At 35.6% G+C, this 22,142-nt stretch overlaps 1 protein-coding gene across 2 annotated transcripts in view; it reads left to right on the plus strand.

Moving 5' to 3' along the window:
* SPAG16 (sperm associated antigen 16) overlaps positions 1-22,142 on the plus strand; it is a 1,016,770-nt gene that overhangs the window by 287,572 nt on the left and 707,056 nt on the right. The window lies entirely within an intron of this gene.

Here is a 22,142-nt window from a genome sequence, read left to right on the forward strand (position 1 = left end):
CTTTTCTTTCCCTGTGGAGCAGGCTACACTGTAGGAGGCCTTTTAAATGGAAACATCCCATTAACTTTCTTAACACAGAGGTGGGGAGACAAACACAGCAACAAATACAGCTACTATAGCTGCCCTTAGGCACCCTGAAAAGATGTCATCTCAAACATCAGAGAGCAGTAAATCATAGAAGGAAGGTGGCAGTAGGGGGAAGTCAAAAGACTTGTTTTTTCTCAAAATGTGATTTGCTTCATGATTCTGAGGGAGCTCATTAAACATGCAGATTCCTGGGCTTCAGCCTAAACTACTGAATCTGAATCTCACAGTTGAGTCCCAAATGTGTCAATTATAAAAGCTCCCCAGGTGATTTTTTTTTCATTAAGGCACATTAAATATTGAGACTCTGATACATAGTTCATTCTGAGTCAACAGACTTCAGTTAGGATACTTTGTCTGCACTAGGATACTCTGCTTAATTTAAACAGGAATTTACTGAAAGATCTCAAAAGTTGATTGAGGCGGAAGAAGCAGTTAGTCCTTGAGATCTAGGAAGAGTAAACCACAACATGAACACTCCGTTTAGGACATCATAGCTCACTCTGGATAGATTTTTTTTTTTATCTATCCAGTCATTTTTATCTATCCAACCATTTTTAGGGTCTTTGCCTTTCAGGATTGTAACAGATCAGAACCAGCCCCTTGTCTAATGGGTAGCTGGCCTCCCAGACCAGGCTGATCCAGTGGGGAAAAGGCATTTCCAGTAAGGAATCTGGATGCTAGCAGAAAGGGGAATTAATACTTAGCAGTCTAAACACAACTGCCCTCGGTATAGTACATAAGAGTTTAGTTTCATTATTGACTGAAGTCTGATATGGCATTCTGCAGGCAACTCCAGTAAGATCTAGCCTGGAAGGGGCCTCCACTTAGAGAAACAATATTTAATTGCTAGTTATGAACTCTAATGCCATCAAGTGACAGTGAATGCTGGAGCTTTAAAAGGTCTCAGTCCAGCCTACCTCTGCCCTGTGGTGTCCCTTCATGTCCTCAAAGTTTTCCTTGTGGACAGCTAATCATTCCCTTACCCTCACAACAAGCGGGCCTGTCGAGTTTTAGGTGGTAGCTCCCAAGTTTGAGTAACTCAATAATGTTTTGTTATGAAAAGATAGAAGAAATAAATCAATTTTTTATGGGGTAGTACCCACTTTGGTTACTGACTAAAGTTTAATTATTCATATAACTGTAATTCCCATTCCATCAGGTTTCCATTTTCTGCCTGCTGCCTTAACATTCTTTCTACCTAGAATACTTCTCCTCCAGACCATCACATTTTGGGGTCATCTGTATTCATATTTTAGCTCAAATGAAATTTTTTCAAGGAGCTCTTTCCAACCATCAAACCTCTATAAACTGTCCTTATCTTCTACCATGTCCCTTCTGCCCCTGCCTGATCATTCCCCAGTCCCATTGCCACATGTTTCTTTCATAATACTCCTCATGATCTCAGATCTTTTATAGGTGAGTTGGTTATTTCTTATATCATTAGAGGGGCACCTGGGTAGCTCAGTCGGTCAAATATCCAACTCTTGATCTTGGCTCAGGTCACGATCTCACAGTTTGTGGGTTGGAGTCCTGGATTGGGCTCTATGCTGACAGCATGGACCCTGCTTGGGATTGTGTCTCTCCCTCTCTCTGCCCCTGCCCCACTCGCTCTCTGTCTCTCTCAAAAAATAAATAAACTTAAAAAATATTTAATATCATTAGAATATTAACCACCCCCTTTCATGCCATACACACACACCCAAATGAACTGGAAAGTACTTGCCCACTTCATTTTGACATGCCCAAGACTGCATCTTATTTTGAGTAGGACATAAGGAATTTATATTTCTTATCTGAATACATAGTTCTCATAATGTCAGTCTCCTTAGCAGGGGTATGGATGGCTCTTCTTTTCTATCCTGCCTTTTTTTTTTTTTTTTTTTAATGTTTATTTATTTTTGAGAGAGAGAGAGAGAGACAAAGCATGAGAATGGGAGGGGCAGAGAGAGAGGGAGACACAGAATGCGAAGCAGGCTCCAGGCTCCGAGCTGTCAGCACAGAACCCAACGTGGGGCTCAAACCCACAAACAGTGAGATCATGACCTGAGCCAAGGTCGGACGTTTAATCACTGAGTGAGCCACCCGGGCACCCCTTTTCCATCCTGCCTTTAACCACATTTCATCATCCATCCCATGCCTTAAATACACCACTGTGCTTTAGAGTTTGCTGAATATGCCAGCTATTCCATTTCCTGTGTGGATTTCTATTTTTTTTGCCTTCACAAAGAGTTCAAAACAAACAAAAAACAAAAACAAAAACAAAAACAAATTCCGGAAGAGTGAAAAGTCACAGACTGGATTGGATTGCTAGGCCTTATGACATCCCATGATTTGTCTTTTTGTTCATCTTTTCATTGCTAAATTTTCTCTCCAGACTTCCTTGCCTTTAGTAAGAGTTTAATTGTGCATCATAAAAATCAGGAATTTAAATGCATTTGTTCTTAGTAACTATTTCTGATACGAGGTTAGTTGGCTGACATCAACAAAGTTGATGCTTAACATGCTATTTTAAAACAAGCATTATTTTCTGAGTGTAATCATTTTAAAATAACTTAAGTGTTCCTTTGAACCATATATGGAAAAATTATTACAACTGTAAAGCAAAATATAAGTCAGTTTCACCACAAGTCATGAGTATTTAAATTTTAGGTGATGATTAGGAAAGATGAGAGAAGTTAGAACTGAAACATATACTGTGTTGTTTAGTGTTTCCACTATTATTGTCAGATATAATTATATATGTTTTACATTACTATACAAATATATGTAAAATTAGATTATATACCTAATATATTAAATATAGTAGATAAAATATATAAATTACATTCAAATCAATGTTAATATATTTTGATATGTTTAATATAATATAATTTTATTTTATTTTACTTTACTTTCGCTTATGATAGAACTATTAGATCTTGCAGATAAATTCTACCACCTATGAAATTCAGACAAACAGGGTTTTTACATTTAAGGTCCTCCTTCAATGGACTGGATAAACCCCTTCTTAACTAACTATTTGGACGATTCAAAAAGTCATTCTATTGATTTCTACAAAGTTTGATTTGTCTTTTTTTTAAATTCAAAGCTAGTCTTATTATTTATCTCTCATAAGGAAAGCTAGTAACCTTGTTTAGCTAACTTTATTGAAATATAATTTGATATAAAGTTGCAATTTTGATAGTAAAAATAAAAGAACTTAGATTTAATGATTTATTCTAAAAAATTAAATTAATGATCAGTATTTAAGTCAGTCTTCATTTGTGAGTCAGTGAGTTCTGACCATGAATAACCACAGATTTCCAGTGGAGATATGAAAATAATAGCATTATTTAAAAAACTTTTTGCTAGAAATATTTTATGATCCTATGCATTTATAGAATTTGGGAGAAAGATCAATAAGCATGGTTTAAGTTGACTAAATTATCTTTAGATTTCTAGTACTGACATAACCAATATTTAAAATTTAATAATCAATTTGGAAAGATAATTTCATCAAATTTTAATTATTACATTTTCAATATAATTACTGCTTTTCTCAAAGAAGAATACAAAGCATATAATCATTTATCTTCTACCTGTATTAATGTTCCTGGATGGGAAAAAATTAATATAGAGAGGGAATACTTCAGTTTATAGGATTAGAACCCTGTAGCAAAAATAGGGTAGTTACATTTTCTATATTAAAGAAGTATACATATTAAAATATAATTGTTATAATCAGGAAAAATAACACTGAGGACATTTTGGGCTAATTATGAGTCAAAATAATAAAATGAGTTAACTTTATCCATTTAAAATATAAATTTTCATGTATAATGTATGTACATATGTATTAGTATTTGATTTATAAGGTAGAAGTACATTTTTATTAATAAAGAATTTATAATATTTGAAGAAGACCTTTATGTCTATATTTAAGTCATTCAAGTTGCAAAAAGACCCTATAGGACCATAAGCCCTTAGAATTTACTATCTATTTGGTCAACTACAACACTGTCTGAAAAAATAAAAACAAGGCGAATAATATTCTTCATAAGTAAGACAAAGTATTAAATATAATGTCAATCTATTTTTAGAAAGGAGGTTTTTCTTATTAGACGAGGCTACTATTTGTTTGACTAGTGTGAAAAACTTCATGATTGATTGATGATTTTTAATGGGCATAGAAAATCATTTGAAATTATGAGACAGAATACTGATGGATGAGACTTCAAGAAACAGTTGACAGAGGGAGATAGAAAAGAAAATAATAATCCAGGGAACTGAGCAGCTATGAATATGACCATAGAGGATTAATTGCATATAGAATAGTGAGACATATTTGAAAAGGTAATTGACGATAGATTGTAGGGAATTCTGAAGAGTTTAAGTACTAGAACTGTATACCAATGGTGTGTCATTTAACAGTTTTTCAATCTTTAGAAGATCTCTTGGAGAGAAATATCGGATATATTTGTTTCCAAGTCCATCTACTGATGGACCTCCTGATAAAATTATCTGAGAAGTTGCTAAAAATGCATATTAAAGGTCCTGATTTACTAAGTCTCAGAGGGACCTAGAACTCTGCATTTTTAGCAAGTTCTCTTATTTCTTATTTCACAGTGAAGTCCCAGAAGCACTGGAAGACAGACCATAGCCAGTGGAGTTCTTTGGGGTTGCTAGAGACTAAGTATTTTGTGCCCCTCTCCAGGGCATGTCTTCAAATGCAGAATGTCTCAAACATATACTTAACAATGTACTTGAACAACTGAATATTTTTCTATACTTCTGAAATGATACTGAATGATTCTGAAGTACTTCTGAATGATCAGAAATTGTGATTCTTTTCCAACCTGTGCTCAGAGCCAAGGCCCCCAGAGAACATCAGAGCTTACCTTTATTAAATTGTCACCATAATTAAATATGGCCTCTCTTGGTTACATGAAATAGAATCCATACAATATGCAAACTCAGCAATTCCATTTCTGTCACTATGGTCGAAGAAAAGTTAATTTTTTATGAACAAGTTAGAAGTTTCACCAGGGATTTGTTTTTAGGGTTTTTTTAATTTGCATTTTTTAAAACAGTTTAAGTTTAAAACAACTTTTAAGAAAAAGAAATGCAACTCCATACCTTCAACTGTTGATGCATCCATTTGAATCTTTTGTACAATGCCATGTTGTACTCAGTCAGGCACGTGTGCAATGAATGTGAAGGATAACAAAGCCTTCAGTTTTTGGTTCATGAATCTGTAAATTTTTTTCCGTTATTTTTTCCCCCTTTGAAAAATCCATTCAGTGCCCCTTGGTATTTACCAAAAAGAATTGAAAACATATGTCCACACAAAAACCTACAGATGGATATTTTTAGCAACTTTATTCATAATTACCACTTGGAAGCAACTTAGATGTCTGTCAGTATAGTAAATGGATTAATCAATTAATTATTAATGGATTAATAAAAGAGCTATTGAGCCATAAAAAACCTGGAGGAACCAAATGCATGTTGTAAAGTGTAAGAAGCCAATCTGAAAAGCCTACATAGTATATAATTCCAGCTTTTTAACATTCTAGACAAGGCAGAACTATGGGAAGAGTAAAAAGATTAGTGGTTGCCTGGGGTTGGGGAAGGGAAGAATGCATGGAACATAGAGGATTTTTAGGGCAGTATCTAAAAGTGGATACATATTATTATATATTTGTTGAAATATATAGAATGTGCAACACCAAGAGTGAACTGTAATGTAAACTATGGACTTGGGTAATTATGATGTCTCAATGCAGGTTTATCGATTGTTAACAGACGTAGCACTCTGATGGGAGAATGGGGAAGGCTGTGTCTTTTGGGAGGCGGTGGGGGGCATATGAAAGTCTATGTACTGCCTCCTTATTTTATTGGTAACTTAAACTGCTCTAAAAAATAAATCAAACCATTTTCATATCATATTTGCTAGATGTTAATATTAAATATTCAATGTTTCTATACCCTGTGACTGATGAGTTTAAGTGTCATGGAAGATGTCATGTCAAGTTAAATGCTGAATTTGTTTGTTCTATGAATTGATTGCTCATGTAAAATCAGTTTTAATCCTGCTGATATTTAAGGCATAAACCCATTTGAACTGTTTTTACTCATCTCTGATGCCAAACATGGCTGTTTGTTTGTTTTTTTTTTCCCCTCACCAATAACCAGTTCTCTGAACTCTGAACACCCCTGATTGTCCTATAATTCAATTCTTTTTGACTCTAAGTACGGGAGTTATTGCTGAACACACAGGTTAAGGGCTCAGTCTCACAAGACTGCCCCCACTCAGATGCCGGTCAGAAGTCCCACATTGCCACCTGTAGTTCTGACCAAATTAGCTATAACTTCAAGGGGTTCCTATAATCCCCTCTTTAGATTTGCTAATTTGTTAGAACTCACAGAAGTGAAGAAAGTCCTTAACTTACTCTTGTTATTACTTACTATTATGGCTTATTATAAAGGACACAACTCAGGAACAGCTAAATGGAAGAAATGCCCTGCACACAGTATGTGGGGAAGGGGCATAGAGCTTCCATAGCCACTTCAGATGTGCTACCCTGCCACTGCCTGGATGTGTTCATCCACCCAGAAGCTCTCTGAACTCCATTATTTAGGAGTTTTTATGGAAGTTTCATTATATATATGGAAGTTTCATTAACAATTAGTAATTAACTCAATCTTTAACTCCCCTTCTCTCCCAAGAGATCTAAGTGAGGCTGACCAGTCTAATATCTCATTAGCATATACAAGATGTCACTTTGGAGACTCCAAGAGTTTTAGGGGCTGTGTGCCAGGAAGCTGGGACAAAGACAAAATAGGTATTTCTTATTGTACCAAACACACCACTTACTTTTCTTTTAAAAAAAGAAAAAGAAAAAGAAAGAAACACTGGTTTGTCATGTGTATGGAACTTTTTCACTATGCTGCCACTAAATAGAAGGTAAAATTTTATAGTTTGCCTACCTGAACTGTGAATGTTATATTTCCCTTGAAAGAGATAAAATAAAAATAGACAAGTAACATATTAGAGAAGTCTGGAAAATATTCATGGGGCATCTAAAGTAGGCTTATATGAAGTAGTCAGGGGTTCTTACTAGTAGTCTACTTTCACACGACGTGCCCATTTTCTATCCTGCTCTTTGTTCCATTGTCTAAATCTAAGGAAATGGTAGCTTTCTGCCCAGCAATTAAACTAGCCTCCTTTTCTTTTATGGAGAATATGTATTTATTTGATCTGCTTTTATAAATAATAATTTAAATGGATGAAAAGGCAGATTGTTCTAGTAATAAATATTAAGTAGTAGTAGGTTAGACACATTAAAAAGCTATAGCAATTTATACAAAGCCATACTGGTTAAAATTTTTAAATTGACACAAAAATCATAAAAAAGATGTTAATCATAATCTAAGACATACCGGAATAAACATCGATAAATCTAGCCCTCTTCCAATCTTGTCTCTCATTTATCCAAATTCTGTAACAGGAAATATAGTCTCAAGGGTGAGACTTAAGCATTTATCAATTTATCTACTAGAAGATTATGTGGTGCTATTCCTTTATTGTACATATTTAACAATGTAAGAAATTAATAAAATTAAAAGACAGTTTATTAGATTAATTACATGAGGCTGAATTAGTAATTATATAAACTGTGGTATAACATTTACACCAATTTAAGAAAAATGCTTTTTTCTATATCTGATTTTTTAATATGTCTGAAACCTTATAGAATTTAAACTAGAGGAAATATATCTGCATTCTGGGTTTTGATTATCAGTATTCTAAATTACAAATGCTTGTACTTGAACAAATTATATTATGGTAATTTTTTCCTTTAAAAGGAGAATATCAATGGTTGAAAAATAATTCAGGCTATTTATCATCATCTTAAAAAAAGTAAAATAACAAGAAAGCCTATTTAGGAGACACATTAATCTCCTGTGTGACTCCAGAAGCAAGTAGAATTTTTAAAAAACATCTTCAAAAATCATATGGAATATACCTCTTCTGTTCTTTAAGAATATATCTCAGACATTCTTCTAAAAAGTTAAGACATTTAAGCTAAGGCAGTGGTAGATGCTGATGCTTCAGGAAATGACAAAAAAGAAAAATGTTGATGAAGTCTCCTTCCTGGGGCCTTGAAAGGAAAGACTAAAAATATATAAGTAGGGATTTAGTTAATTGCAATGATAAAAATTATGTCTTCCTTTTCCACTGTTTTGTTAGATCACAGATTGCCAAGTGACAGAGCTGGGATTTGAACTCAAGTTTGTCTGAATCAAGTCCCCCACACCTTTGACCATAATACCTTGATGTAGTAGTTCCCCTCTTATCTGCAGTGGGATATGTTCCAAGACCCCCACTGGATGCCTGAAGCCACAAATAGTACTGAACCATATACATACAATGTTTTTTCTTATAAAATACCTAACTTTGATAAAGTTTAATTTATAAATTAAGGATAGTATGAGATTAACAACAATAATATTAAAATAGAACAATTATAACAATATACTGTAATGAAAGTTATGTGAATGTGGTCTCTCCCGATCAAAATATTGTATTGCACTGACCCCTTTTCTTGTGATGATGTGAGATGTTAATATGTCTACATGACGAGATGAAGTGAGGTGAAGGATAAGCATTGTGACATAGCATCAAGCTACTATTGACCTTCTGAGGAAATGTCAGAAGGAGTATCATCTCCTTCTGCACTTTGATTGCCCTGGGTAACTGAAGCGTCGGAAAGTGAAACTGGATGAGGGGGATCTACTGTATGGCTTAAGAAGGCATTTTGTTGAGCCAGATAACCTGGATTCAAATCCCTGTCCTATCCTTCCCAGCTGTATGATTATTGACAAGTTAATTAAACCCTGTGTCTCAGTTTTTCAGCTCTAAATGAAGATGATAATAATAATAGTACTTACCTTACAAGTTTGTTGTGACAATTAAATGAATTAGTACTTTTAAACCACTCATAATTGTCAATGAATCATAAGTGCTCAAGTAATTTAGCAAGTCCATGGATATAGTTTTTTTTTTTTTTTTTTTTTTTTTTTCCAACGTTTTTTATTTATTTTTGGGACAGAGAGAGACAGAGCATGAATGGGGGAGGGGCAGTGAGAGAGGGAGACAAAGAATCGGAAACAGGCTCCAGGCTCCGAGCCATCAGCCCAGAGCCCGACGCGGGGCTCGAACTCACGGACCGCGAGATCGTGACCTGGCTGAAGTCGGACGCTCAACCGACTGCGCCACCCAGGCGCCCCTCATGGATATAGTTTAATAGGAGTATGTTTGCGATCAATCATAGAGTGCTTTCTGGGAATTTATATTGCTCAGTTACATACTCCATTTTCAATAATTAATTTATTGCCATGAGTACAATTTCAAGAAGATTTTTTTTTGTTTTGTCTCGTTTTGCCTAGCCATTTGAGAAACTAGCAAATACAAGTTTCTGATTCAGAAACAAGTTTGTCTCTCTTGTTCTTAAAACAGTCTAAATTGTTCCAATTTGAGCCTTGACACTTGCTGTTGCTTTGCTAATAGTGTTCACCCTGGATTTTCATAAAGTTGTCTCTCTCTCTCATTGTTCAGTTCTCAGCTTCATATCACCTCTTTAGAGTAGCCTTCCCTGAGCATCCCATCTAATACTCTACCATTGCCATAGCAATCCTATCTTGTCGTCACTATATTCCACTGCTGTGTTTTATTTTCTTCCATCATTTACTCTAAATGTCATTCTTATTCATTTTTTTGTTTCCTTAATACTTCTTTAAGTTCTCATTTCCCTGCCTAGATGTAAACTCCTTGAGAGCAGAAATCATTTCCTAAGTAGTCCATTCATTGCTGATGTTACCTCCAATTCAGCTGATGAGGAGTAAGGCAGTGCTTCTAATGGTCTTATAGGTACTGGGGATAAATGTGTACTCTCTGCTCCTTAGTACTTAGAACTTTGTTGTATGCGAAAATATATTTTTAGAGGTCTCTGAATAATTTGTAGTTCCATCCATTTTCTAGATATTCTTTATTTTATTGTCACTTTTTAACCAGCTGTCATCAAGCCGGGTGTCTGATCTCATTTTGCTACTGGTAAAACTGTAGAATTACTTTTACTGAACTGTGTTTTCACATTATGTCTTAGCGCACACTGAGGAGTGTTATAAGAAACAGACTTGCAAAATTTACCACTAATTTTCAGAAATGTTATAATTGAGGATTTGACTTATGCTCTCTATATCCATTAGTCCATGAAAACAGAAACAACTTAAAGTAGTTAAAACAGAGAGGAGAGCATTTCATGCAAGGCAGTGGCTTTATGGGTAATGGAAACACTGAGAAGCCAAATGAGTGACTCTTCATAGGGTTAAATATAAAGATAGTATATATACTGAACCCCTTCAGTGCATAAAAATTGCAAGGGACCAGCTGTGTTTTTAGGTGCACAGAGGAGTCATAAAGAGGTAGAATTTGCTTTGTACTTTACTAGATTTCTGGGAGGAATCAAGACCCCCATTTAGGTTATGATACTATTTGTAAAATTGGAAACATTTGTATTATGGAAAATATCCAGGATTTTCCTGACCCCATGCATAAAAGCTGGAAACTTAGTTACTGAGAAAACTTGATCTTACAATTAAACCATAACTGAATATTTACAAATTTGTGAAAACTTGGCTGTGATAACACTGTAATTTCAAACTAGTGTTAAAAGAGCACAGCATTGTCCACTGGCTTTTTTTTTTAACTATGAAATTTATTGTCAAATTGTTTTCCATACAACACCAGTGCTCATCCCAACAGGTGCCCTCCTCAATGCCCATCACCCGCTTTCCCTTCCCTCCCACCCCCATCAACCCTCAGTTTGTTCTCAGTTTTTAAGAGTCTCTTATGGTTTGGCTCCCTCCCTCTCTAACCTTTTTTTTCCCCTTCCCCTCCCCCATGGGTTTCTGTTAAGTTTCTCAGGATCCACATAAGAGTGAAGACATATGGTATCTCTCTTTCTTTGTCCACTGGCTTTTTAAGCAGTTCAGGGTTTGGCAATTTGGATGAGGCAGTGCTAAGGCCTATATTCTTTGTTTTTGAATACAACTGTGTAGACAAAATAGTGAACTTTAAAAATGCCATAAGTTTTCATTGGTGATATTTCTGGATTGGAGGAAAAGAGAAATGGACTTTGGTGATTGAAGGACTGGAGGAAATCATTGTGTCAGTGATGATGAGAAGCTTTCATACTATTTTGTGGTATGATTGCTTGACTTCAATGTAAAATGGGCTATGTGACTTTTGAGGTTTAAGGTGTTTATTCTGTGGGTAGATTTATTATATGGGCTGTTCCATTGACATACTGGTTTTGTTTGTATGTCTTTTGGAGATCTCAGGACTATTTCACTGTTTAGTTCATTAGTCAATTTATGCATCCATTATTATTATTTTGACTGTCAATACTGATTTCCTTTTCTTTTTAGTCACTAAAAATAAGGCAATATGATATTCCAAGAGTTCATGGTGTCATAAAGGAGGAAGATAACTAACATGATACACTGAAATTACTAAAACAGTAGGTAAAATTTTGAGAAGAGAAAAGATGAAATGGTTAATTTTGTATATGATATCTGATAAGTCAAAAAGAGAGACTTTATTAGGGACGATTCAATTTGAGCAGAGGTTTACATGATGAGTAGCATTCTTGTAGTTCTGGAAAGAAGAAGGCCCTGGTAGGCAAGAAGAAATTATTATTTTGTTATTTAGAACAATAATCAGTATTTATTTCAGAGTTCAGATCCTTAGGAACTAACTTTGATAACACTGAGTCACGTAGATTAATTTTAATTAATTGCTTCTCTTGCTCCATTGCAACCATCTCCACAACCATGTGAAGAACTTCTACCAAGCATGATCTTATATCACTTACAATCCCTTAATAGTGTGGATTTCTCTTATATACTATCTTGTGTCATAATTAGTACTGAACTAGTATTGTACTAAATTATAAGTTCCTGTGTTGTCTTTTCCCTCACAGACAATGCCTGGTACATGGTACCTGGTATCTGGTGGTCTGCTGAGTAAGATAGTATGGATGTAACTTCATAGGAGGTACAGAGGATAGCAGTTGGAATACAAAGATCAGTGTAACAGTTGTGTGTCCCTGTGTATGGTACTTTGGAAACATATGGGCCCAATAGTAATACTAGTTTTACTATATTATGGAATCATACTTGTCAAAACATAGATTAAAATAATGATTTTGTAGCAAGATTGTCTAAAACTTAAATTTAAATTTTGAGTTCAACTGTTGAACTAAATGAGCAAGCTATGCTTCCTTAGAAAATACAGACACATAGACCACTGGAACAGAACAGGAAACCCAGAATGGACCCAAAACTATATGGTCAACTAATGTTTGACAAATCAGGAAAGAATATTCAATGGAAAAAAGACAGTCTCTTCAACAAATGGTGTTGGACAGCAACATGCAGAAGAATGAAACTGGACCACTTTCTTACACCATACATGAAATAAATTAAAAATGGATGAAAGACCTAAATGTGAGAGAGGAAACTCAAAATTCTAGAGGACAACAAAGGCAGCAACCCCTTTGCCCTTTGCCTTAGCAACTTCTTACTGGACACGTCTCCAGAGGCCAGGGAAACAAAAGCAAAAATGAACTGTTGGGATTTCATCAAGATAAAAATCTTCTGCTCAGTGAAAGAAACAATCAACAAAACTAAAAGGCAACCTACAGAATGGGAGAAGATATTTGCAAATGACATATCTCATAAAGGGTTAATATCCAAAATCTATTATGAACTTATCAAACTGAACAGCCAAAAACCAAATAATCCAGTTGAGAAATGGGCAGAAGACATGAATAGACATTTTTTCCAAATAAGATATCCAGATGGCTAACAGACACATGAAAAAATGCTCAACATTACTAATTATCAGTGAAATATAAATCAAAACCATGGGGGTGCTTGGGTGGCTCAGTCAATTAAGCGACCGACTCCTGATTTCAGTTCAGATCATGATCTCATGGTTGGTGAGTTTGAGACCCGCTTTGGGCTCCATGCTGATGTTATGGAACCTACTTGGGATTCTCTTCTCTTTTTTTCTCTGCCCCTCCCCTGCTCGCGCTCTCTCTCTCTCTCTCTCTCTCTCTCTCAAAATAAATTTAAAAAAACATTAAAAAAATAAGAAATAAAAACCATGATGAAATACCACCTCACACCTGTCAGAATGGCTAAAATTAACAACTCAGGAAACAACAGATGTTGGCGAGGATGTGGAGTAAAGGGAACCTTCTTACATTGTTGGTGAGAATGCAAAGTGGTGCAGCCGCTCTGGAAAACAGTATGGAGCTTCCTTAAAAAGTTAAAAATAGAACTACTCTATGACCCAGCAATTGCACTACTAGGTATTTACCCAAAGGATACAAAAATATTGATTTGAAGGGGTACATGCACCCAAATGTTTATAGCAACATTATTAACAATAGCAAAATTGTGGAAAGAGCCCAAATGTCCATAAACGGATAAATGGATAAAGAAGATGTTGTACACACACACACACACAGACACACACACACACAGTGGAATGTTACTCAGCTATCAAAATTAATGAAATCTTGCTATTTGCAATGATGTGGATAGAGCTATAGTGTATTATGTTAAGCGAAATAAGTTAGAGAAAGACAAATAACATTGGCTTTCACTCATTGTGGAATTTAAGAAATAAATGAACATAGGGGAAGGGAAAAAAAAGAGAGAGAGAAACAAGCCATAAGAAACTCTGGACTAGAGAGCAAACTGATGGTTGATGGATGGGAGGTAGGTGGGGATGGGCTAAATGAGTAAAGGGTATTAAGGAGGGCACCTGTAATAAGCACTGGGTATTGGTTGTATGTAAGTGATGAATCACTGAATTCTACTCCTGAAACCAATATTTCACTGTATGTTAACTGACTAGAAAATAATTAAAATTTAAAAAAAGAAAAAAATACAGGGGCGCCTGGGTGGCTTAGTCGGTTAAGCATCCGACTTCGGCTCAGGTCGTGATCTCATGGTTCCTGGGTTCGAGCCCCACGTTGGGCTCTGTGCTGATATCTCAGAGCCTGGGTCCTGCTTTGGATTGTGTCTCCCTCTCTCTCTGCCCCTGCCCTGCTCACGCTCTCTCTCTTTCTCTCTCTCTCAAAAATAAATCATTAAAAAAAAGAAAATAAAAAAAATACAGAACTTATATTGGCACTCAACGATCTATTCAGTTTTAATGACTGTATACTTCTGTTTTTGCTTAAAAGATTAAAAATTAGTTCAGTGATATCAATTATGACATTGAATTATTTAGTAAGTAAATTAAACTCTTTGACCTTTGCAACATTGTATTGGTAAAGGAGGGAAATAGAGATGTATGTATTTTAGTTTCTAGATTATTGTTACTAGAATGGAGAACAGCTGTGTTTCTGTTGGTACATGTTCCTTCTGTGGAAGAATCTCATAAATTCATCTGTTCAAGTAGTTTATGGGAATATCTTAGATTTTTCTTATATAAATAATATCAGCACAAAAACACCTTAATATTGATTATTTAATTCTCTTTTCTTACTGCACTTGCTCAAAACTCTGTTAAATAATAATGTTGATAGTTCTCTCTATAAGCTCCCAGATTTTAATGGAAATGATTTTAAACTTTTATTGCTTACAATACTTTATTTTTATTATGGTAAATAACATTTATCACATTCAAGTCATTTTTGCCTATTTTTATTTTTCTAAAGTTTGTGTGAGGAATACATCTAATTAACATGAATGTTATTGTTTTCTTGGGTGGTTAATTTTTTTGTTTGACTTTTCTCCCTGTTTTATCTGTTCTTCTGGAAACTTTTCCTTTTCTTTTTAGTTTGTTTTTGTGTTTGTGTGTTTGTTTTGGGTAATACTTGGAGTTCAGGAATTTGGCAAGAATATATCTAACATTATAAATGATTATGAAACCATTGCTAATCATTTCAATCTAGAGACTCCATTCTTTTTAAGCAAGCAGAATTTTGTTTAATTATTACCTCTCCTATAATTTTTCTTTTATTTTGTTATATTTCTAAAAATCCAGTGATTCACAATTTAGTTTTTCTGGGATGAATTCTTGAAACTCACGTTTTTTCCCTTATGATGTTCATTTCTTATTATCTTTGGTTTATGCTTTCAGATATTTCTCCCCTTTACTATTGAAGATCACTAATATGATTCTCAATTGTGACCATCATTTAATTGGTTTTATGAAACATTTTGCTTCTAATTTTTATTTTAGTTCTAGAAACATTCCTCTTTTGTATGGGACTTTTGTCTCTCTAATAGAAACTCGGAATAGGGTTTTCCATATGAACAGTGACAACAACAAAAGTTAATTTGACTTTGCTCACTCTGTATATAAAGACCTAACTCTAGATAGTGCTAAGAATGAAATGTCAATAATAAAAATTTTAAAATTTTAGTCAAGTTTTAAAGACAAATTCTCTTTTTTAAAACTTGGGAGGGAGGCAATAATTTATTAAATAGGACATAAAAAGAACTATGAAATAGATCGTTCGCAAATTTGATTATGTTGAATTGGTAACTTTTGATCTGTAAAACACCTTAAAGTAATTAAAAGATAAATTATAGATTGAGAGAAGGCATTTTTATTACATACAACCAAATATTAAATATCAAGTATATATAAATACATCCTATAAATCAATTTAAAAAGCACAAATAATTCAATAGAAAAATGAGCATAAATCATGAATAGCGCTTTACAGAAGAGGTAATATATCTTAGCAATAAACATATGAAGGGATTTTTGGGCTCAGTAGTGATCATAAATTACATATCATACTATAATGAGTTCTATTTTATATCCATTTTATTGGGAAAAAAATAAAAAGCTCAATTATACCAAGTGATTAAGAGGATGTGAGTCCTCAGGGCTTCTTATACATTGTTTCTTTAAACATAAATTGGTGCAAATACTTTGGAAAACAGTTTGGTATTATTATGTGTAGTTTTTCTTACCTTATGATGAAGTAATTCTGGATATATATCCAAGGGAAAATCTTTTCTGTGTACACTGGAGACATGTATAAGGATATTCAGAGCAGCTGTCTTCACAATAGCAAATATGTGGAAGTAAATCAAACTCTTCCATAGCAGGAAGGAGGCTGACCACAGCAAATAGACTGTTATAAAGCAATAAAATAAACTATAATTGTTTGATGGTTAATGTTATGTGTCAGTTGGCTAAGCTAGAGAATGCCCAGATAGCTGGTAAAACATTATTTCTGGATTTTTCTGTGAGTGTGTTTCCAGAACAGATTGGCATTTAAATTGATAGATTGAGTAAAGAAGATTGCCTTCACTTCTGCAGATGGGCATCATCCAGTCCACTGAGGGCCTGAATAGAGCAAAAATGTGGAAGAAGGGCAAATTCTATCTCTCTGCTTGAGCTGAGCCATGAATATTCTCCTGCCCCCGTACAATAATGCTTCTAGTTCTTAATTGCACCAGCATTCTTCTCGAAACTAGAACAAGCAATCCTAAAATTCATATGGAACCACAAAAGGCCCCGAATAGCCAAAGTAATTTTGAAGAAGAAGACCAAAGCAGGAGGCATCACAATCCCAGACTTTAGCCTCTACTACAAAGCTGTCATCATCAAGACAGCATGGTATTGGCATAAAAACAGACACATAGACCAATGGAATAGAATAGAAACCCCAGAACTAGACCCACAAACGTATGGCCAACTCATCTTTGACAAAGCAGGAAAGAACATCCAATGGAAAAAAGACAGTCTCTTTAACAAATGGTGCTGGGAGAACTGGACAGCAACATGCAGAAGGTTGAAACTAGACCACTTTCTCACACCATTCACAAAAATAAACTCAAAATGGATAAAGGACCTGAATGTGAGACAGGAAACCATCAAAACCTTAGAGGAGAAAGCAGGAAAAGACCTCTCTGACCTCAGCCGTAGCAATCTCTTACTCGGCACATCCCCAAAGGCAAGGGAATTAAAAGCAAAAGTGAATTACTGGGACCTTATGAAGATAAAAAGCTTCTGCACAGCAAAGGAAACAACCAACAAAACGAAAAGGCAACCAACGGAATGGGAAAAGATATTTGCAAATGACACATCGGACAAAGGGCTAGTATCCAAAATCTATAAAGAGCTCATCAAACTCCACACCCGAAAAACAAATAATCCAGTGAAGAAATGGGCAGAAAACATGAATAGACACTTCTCTAAAGAAGACATCCGGATGGCCAACAGGCACATGAAAAGATGCTCAACGTCGCTCCTTATCAGGGAAATACAAATCAAAACCACACTCAGATACCACCTCACGCCAGTCAGAGTGGCCAAAATGAAGAAATCAGGAGACTATAGATGCTGGAGAGGATGTGGAGAAACAGGAACCCTCTTGCACTGTTGGTGGGAATGCAAATTGGTGCAGCCTCTCTGGAAAGCAGTGTGGAGGTTCCTCAGAAAATTAAAAATAGACCTACCCTATGACCCAGCAATAGCACTGCTAGGAATTTATCCAAGGGATACAGGAGTATTGATGCATAGGGGCACCTGTACCCCAATGTTTATAGCGGCACTCTCAACAATAGCCAAATTATGGAAAGAGCCTAAATGTCCATCAACTGATGAATGGATAAAGAAATTGTGGTTTATATACACAATGGAATACTACGTGGCAATGAGAAAAAATGAAATATGGCCTTTTGTAGCAACATGGATGGAACTGGAGAGTGTGATGCTAAGTGAAATAAGCCATACAGAGAAAGACAGATACCATATGGTTTCACTCTTATGTGGATCCTGAGAAACATAACAGAAACCCATGGGGGAGGGGAAGGAAAAAAAAAAAAAAAAAAGAGGTTAGAGTGGGAGAGAGCCAAAGCATAAGAGACTGTTAAAAACTGAGAACAAACTGAGGGTTGATGGGGGGTGGGAGGGAGGGCAGGGTGGGTGATGGGTATTGAGGTGGGCACCTTTTGGGATGAGCACTGGGTGTTGTATGGAAACCAATTTGATAGTAAATTTCATATATTAAAAAATAAAAAAAAAAAAAAAAGAAACTGGTAGATGATAGACCCTTTGGGCAACTAAAAAAAAAAAAAAAAAAAAATAATGCTTCTAGTTCTTGAGCCTTAAGAATTGGATAAGGATTTACACTCTTATCCCCCTTTACCCCCATTATCAGGCCTTTGGATTTGGACTGGGACTTATACCATCAGCTCTCCTGATTCTCAGGCCTTCCTACTCAGACTGAATAATATCACTGGCTTTCCAGGTTCCCAGTTTTCAGACAATAGACTGTGGGACTCCACAGCCTCTGTAATTACATGAGCCAATTCCTATAATAAATCCCTTCTTATGTATATCTATATATATCCTATTGGGTCTGGAGAGTCCTAATACAAATGGTATACGGCAGTATGCAAAAATCCTAACAATAACAACTAGATCAATTTAAATATAATCTAATTTAAATTAAAATAAATTTTTGTTAAGAAATATAAATGAGATAAAACTAAATGAAAAGGAAGGAAAGGGAATGGCAAACAGGCTTCAAAAGGGTTAATCTAAAACAAAACCAATACCAAAACAAACGGGTTATTCCCTTGGAAGAAGGAAGAGAGAATAGGATGAGGGAAGACCACATAAATAGACATGAATAATCGGTGAGAGCCTACTTTTTGCATTGTGTATGGTGGTCTCTCAGTTGCTTACTACACTTCTCAAAAGAGATGAATAAATAAAAACAGAGGACCATGAATGGATCATTTATGAAAGTGTCCCTCCCCAAGGCATATGATTGATCAAATTATAAAGACCATGGTGTGGAACAAAAGTTGCTATTTCTTTACTCCAGAGTGTTATTTTTCTAGAGAACATTCTTTCTGCTTTGTTCCGAGCCCTTGTTAGGAGTATGCTGTTACTTCTGTCAATTTGTTTAGGACTCAGGTCTAGCTGCTGTTGTGCCTTACATAGTGATGGTCCCTAGAGTGGTGAATGTTGAGTCTTTGATTTAGCATGGGCAAACTGGGAGTTCCTTGTTGAAGCCCCAGATGAAAAGCATCCCTGCTCACCAGTCTCCTTGTAGTCTCCTAGCCTCCATCAGGTAGCAAACCTTGAAGCTCTTCTTCAAGTTTTTGAAGACCAACCAGACAAGACATTTTAACGTGACATAATGGCACCCTTCCCAAATCTGAGGCTCTTTATCAACAAGGCTCTTGCCAGGACTTGTCTACTCTACACCATGAATTTCTCTATCACCAGGTTCCAGGCTTTGTTGGCCCTGAAAAGTACAAATCATGCCCATGTATCTTTATCAAGACCAAAAGAGACCTGAAAACTCAGTTGCCTCCTCTAATTTATCCCTCCCTTTGGCTACAGCAGCTTCTTGGCTGATAGGAGGAAGATGTATTATATTTAAGAGGGAAGAGGAGCCAGGAGATTTAAATCAACTGCTATTTTCCCAGAAAGGTCTATTCTCTGAAAATATCCCTTTAGTTTGGCTACAATTTTCATTTTCATAGGATTACCAGCTCAAAATTATAGAAATTTTCTCTTTTACATATTTATCTATTCATTCGCTCATTCATTAATCATTTTTATTCTACTTCACTTGCTGGACCTGAATATTTTTCCATTCAGATTTTGCAAAATAAAGGAAAGAAAAAGCTCAAGGAATAGCAAGCAGTTTTAACATTTACAGCTGGCAGAGCAGGTTTGAGAATAATCTAACTTTGAGAATGACTACAAAGGGTGTTAATTAAGTAGCAGGTGTTTTATCACCTATGTCTATTTGGAAAAAAAAATGCAGCACAGATGTAGAAAGCTTAAGTACATCTATAGTTTGTATAACAAAACTATATTCATTGGGTTCCATCTGTCACACTAACCTCAAACTACACTTAGTGCCAGCCAATTAACACCTTGATTAAGCTATAGACCACCTGCAGCCTCAGCAATGTAATGAATTTGCTAACTTTTATATAAACTCACTGTAATACCTAGATTAAAACAGCATAGAGAAAAAGGGGAACAATTCACACATCACCTTTGGCATGTTCACAAACGCACACACACACACATTTACTAAGGTATGCACGTTAGTTGTCTCATCTCTGCTTCTCTCTTCATTTCTTCATTCTATCAGACATGGGATATTTGGTTGAAGGCCTTTCTGGCTCACATAAACCCACAAACTGCAAGCAGAAAAGAACATTACATCCTATTTCCTCAACTCATATTTGAAAAAGCCCAGGAGATATTCTCGATTTGCTTAGCTCAGGTCACATGCTATTCTGAATGGGATCGGGTAGGCTGGTTGACCCAGTTTAGATTAGTTGCCTAATTCTGTGGCCACAATAACAGGAGCCAATCATAATTATGTGGGAGGATCAGGTGACCAAAATATTTTTTGGTTCAAAAAAATAACCTAAATGAACAATGTCTGAAAATTGATGCATGCATATATTGTTAGATGTACAAAGTAAATTCTCAGTCTTCATTTTTCTTTTTTTAATTTTTTTTAATATTTATTTATTTCTGAGAGAGAGAGAGAGAGAGAGAGAGCGCACAAGTGGGGGAGGGGCAGAGAGAGAGGGAAGCAGAGAATCTGAAGCAGGCTCTAAGCTCTGAGCTGTCAGCACAGAGCCCGACGTGGGGCTTGAACTCACAGACCGTGAGATCATGACCTGAGCCGAAGTTGGACGCTTAGCCGACTGAGCCACCAAGGTGTCCCTCAGTCTTCATTTTTCTTAATAAAATCTGCATACCACTTGTATACTATGAAGTAGATTTTCTTTTCATACTAAGAAAAGACAGTGACTGCCCATTAGATAAAACTAAGATATCAGTTAAAATATTTTTAAGCAGATAAGTGACATTTTGAATAGTGAGTTTCATTACACCTTGCCTAGTAGCAGCTTGCAGAATTGATTGGAGGGAAGAGAGCTGGAAAAATAAGATCATTTGGATGTAATGTTATAAAGGGAGGAAAGAGTAGAAGGATGGGTCTGTGATTCTAGAAAAAGGTTCACAACCGGGGGGGAGGTAGATGATGACTAGTCTATTCATTCTGCCTCAGTGGTTGCAATACTTATTGATGGATTTTTCTCAATTCAGCATGAAAAATCATGCTCCTTCATGATAAAAAAAAAATCAAGGAGAATGCTAGAAGATGGAAAATAGAAGAACAGCAAAATAAACTAGAGTAAAAATATATTTGATTTTGCACAGCTCATTTTATTAAGAAGCTCACTGCAGAATTAGTTATTCAGAACTATGAGAAGAGAGGCATTCAGTTAATCAGGACTCAGCATCACAGTGCATTCTTATTAATAGGGCCTAGAGTTTGTCACAACCCTACGTATTATCATTCCATACTGATCCATCTGTAAAGAGGAAAAAAAGGAAGTTCCTGAGTTTTATTATATTCTACTTTATGAGGAGAAAGCCAGTTTTTAATTTAATATATTTCATGTCTAGTAGAGTTAATTTAAAAATCTTTTATTTACCATGAAATAGTGTTTGGATAAATTTAAAAGACCAATAAATAGTCCCTGAAATGTAATGAAATAAAGGATTTGTAACAAGGATTTGACCAGATACAATTTGTGGAATTAATTAAATAATCTATATAATTCTGTTGTTTTCGTATCTGATGCTGGGACTTGGAGTTTTTAGGGAAGGCAGCTGAAAAGAAAAGATGGATGTAAATTGAGGGAGAACAAAGCCAAGAAAGAACACATAGGTAGGAGTTGGAACCTGTGAGGATGGACAGAACATGTGTCAGTTCTCATTGCCCCCAGCCTTAATGATGCGGATGCCCTGCAAGAGAAGCTGGCACCCTTTATCTCAGAGCTAACCATACACCTGGTCAGAAATTGTATAAGGATCCAAGTCAAGTTGGAGCAGTTGTGTGGCTGGCTGCTACCCATGCCAAATTGATGAGCAGGCAGATTGATGACAATGTGTATGACCTACAAAAGTCCCTGGT

The sequence above is a fragment of the Panthera leo genome, chromosome C1 (assembly GCF_018350215.1).
Source record: "Panthera leo isolate Ple1 chromosome C1, P.leo_Ple1_pat1.1, whole genome shotgun sequence".
NCBI classification, from domain to species: domain Eukaryota; kingdom Metazoa; phylum Chordata; class Mammalia; order Carnivora; family Felidae; genus Panthera; species Panthera leo.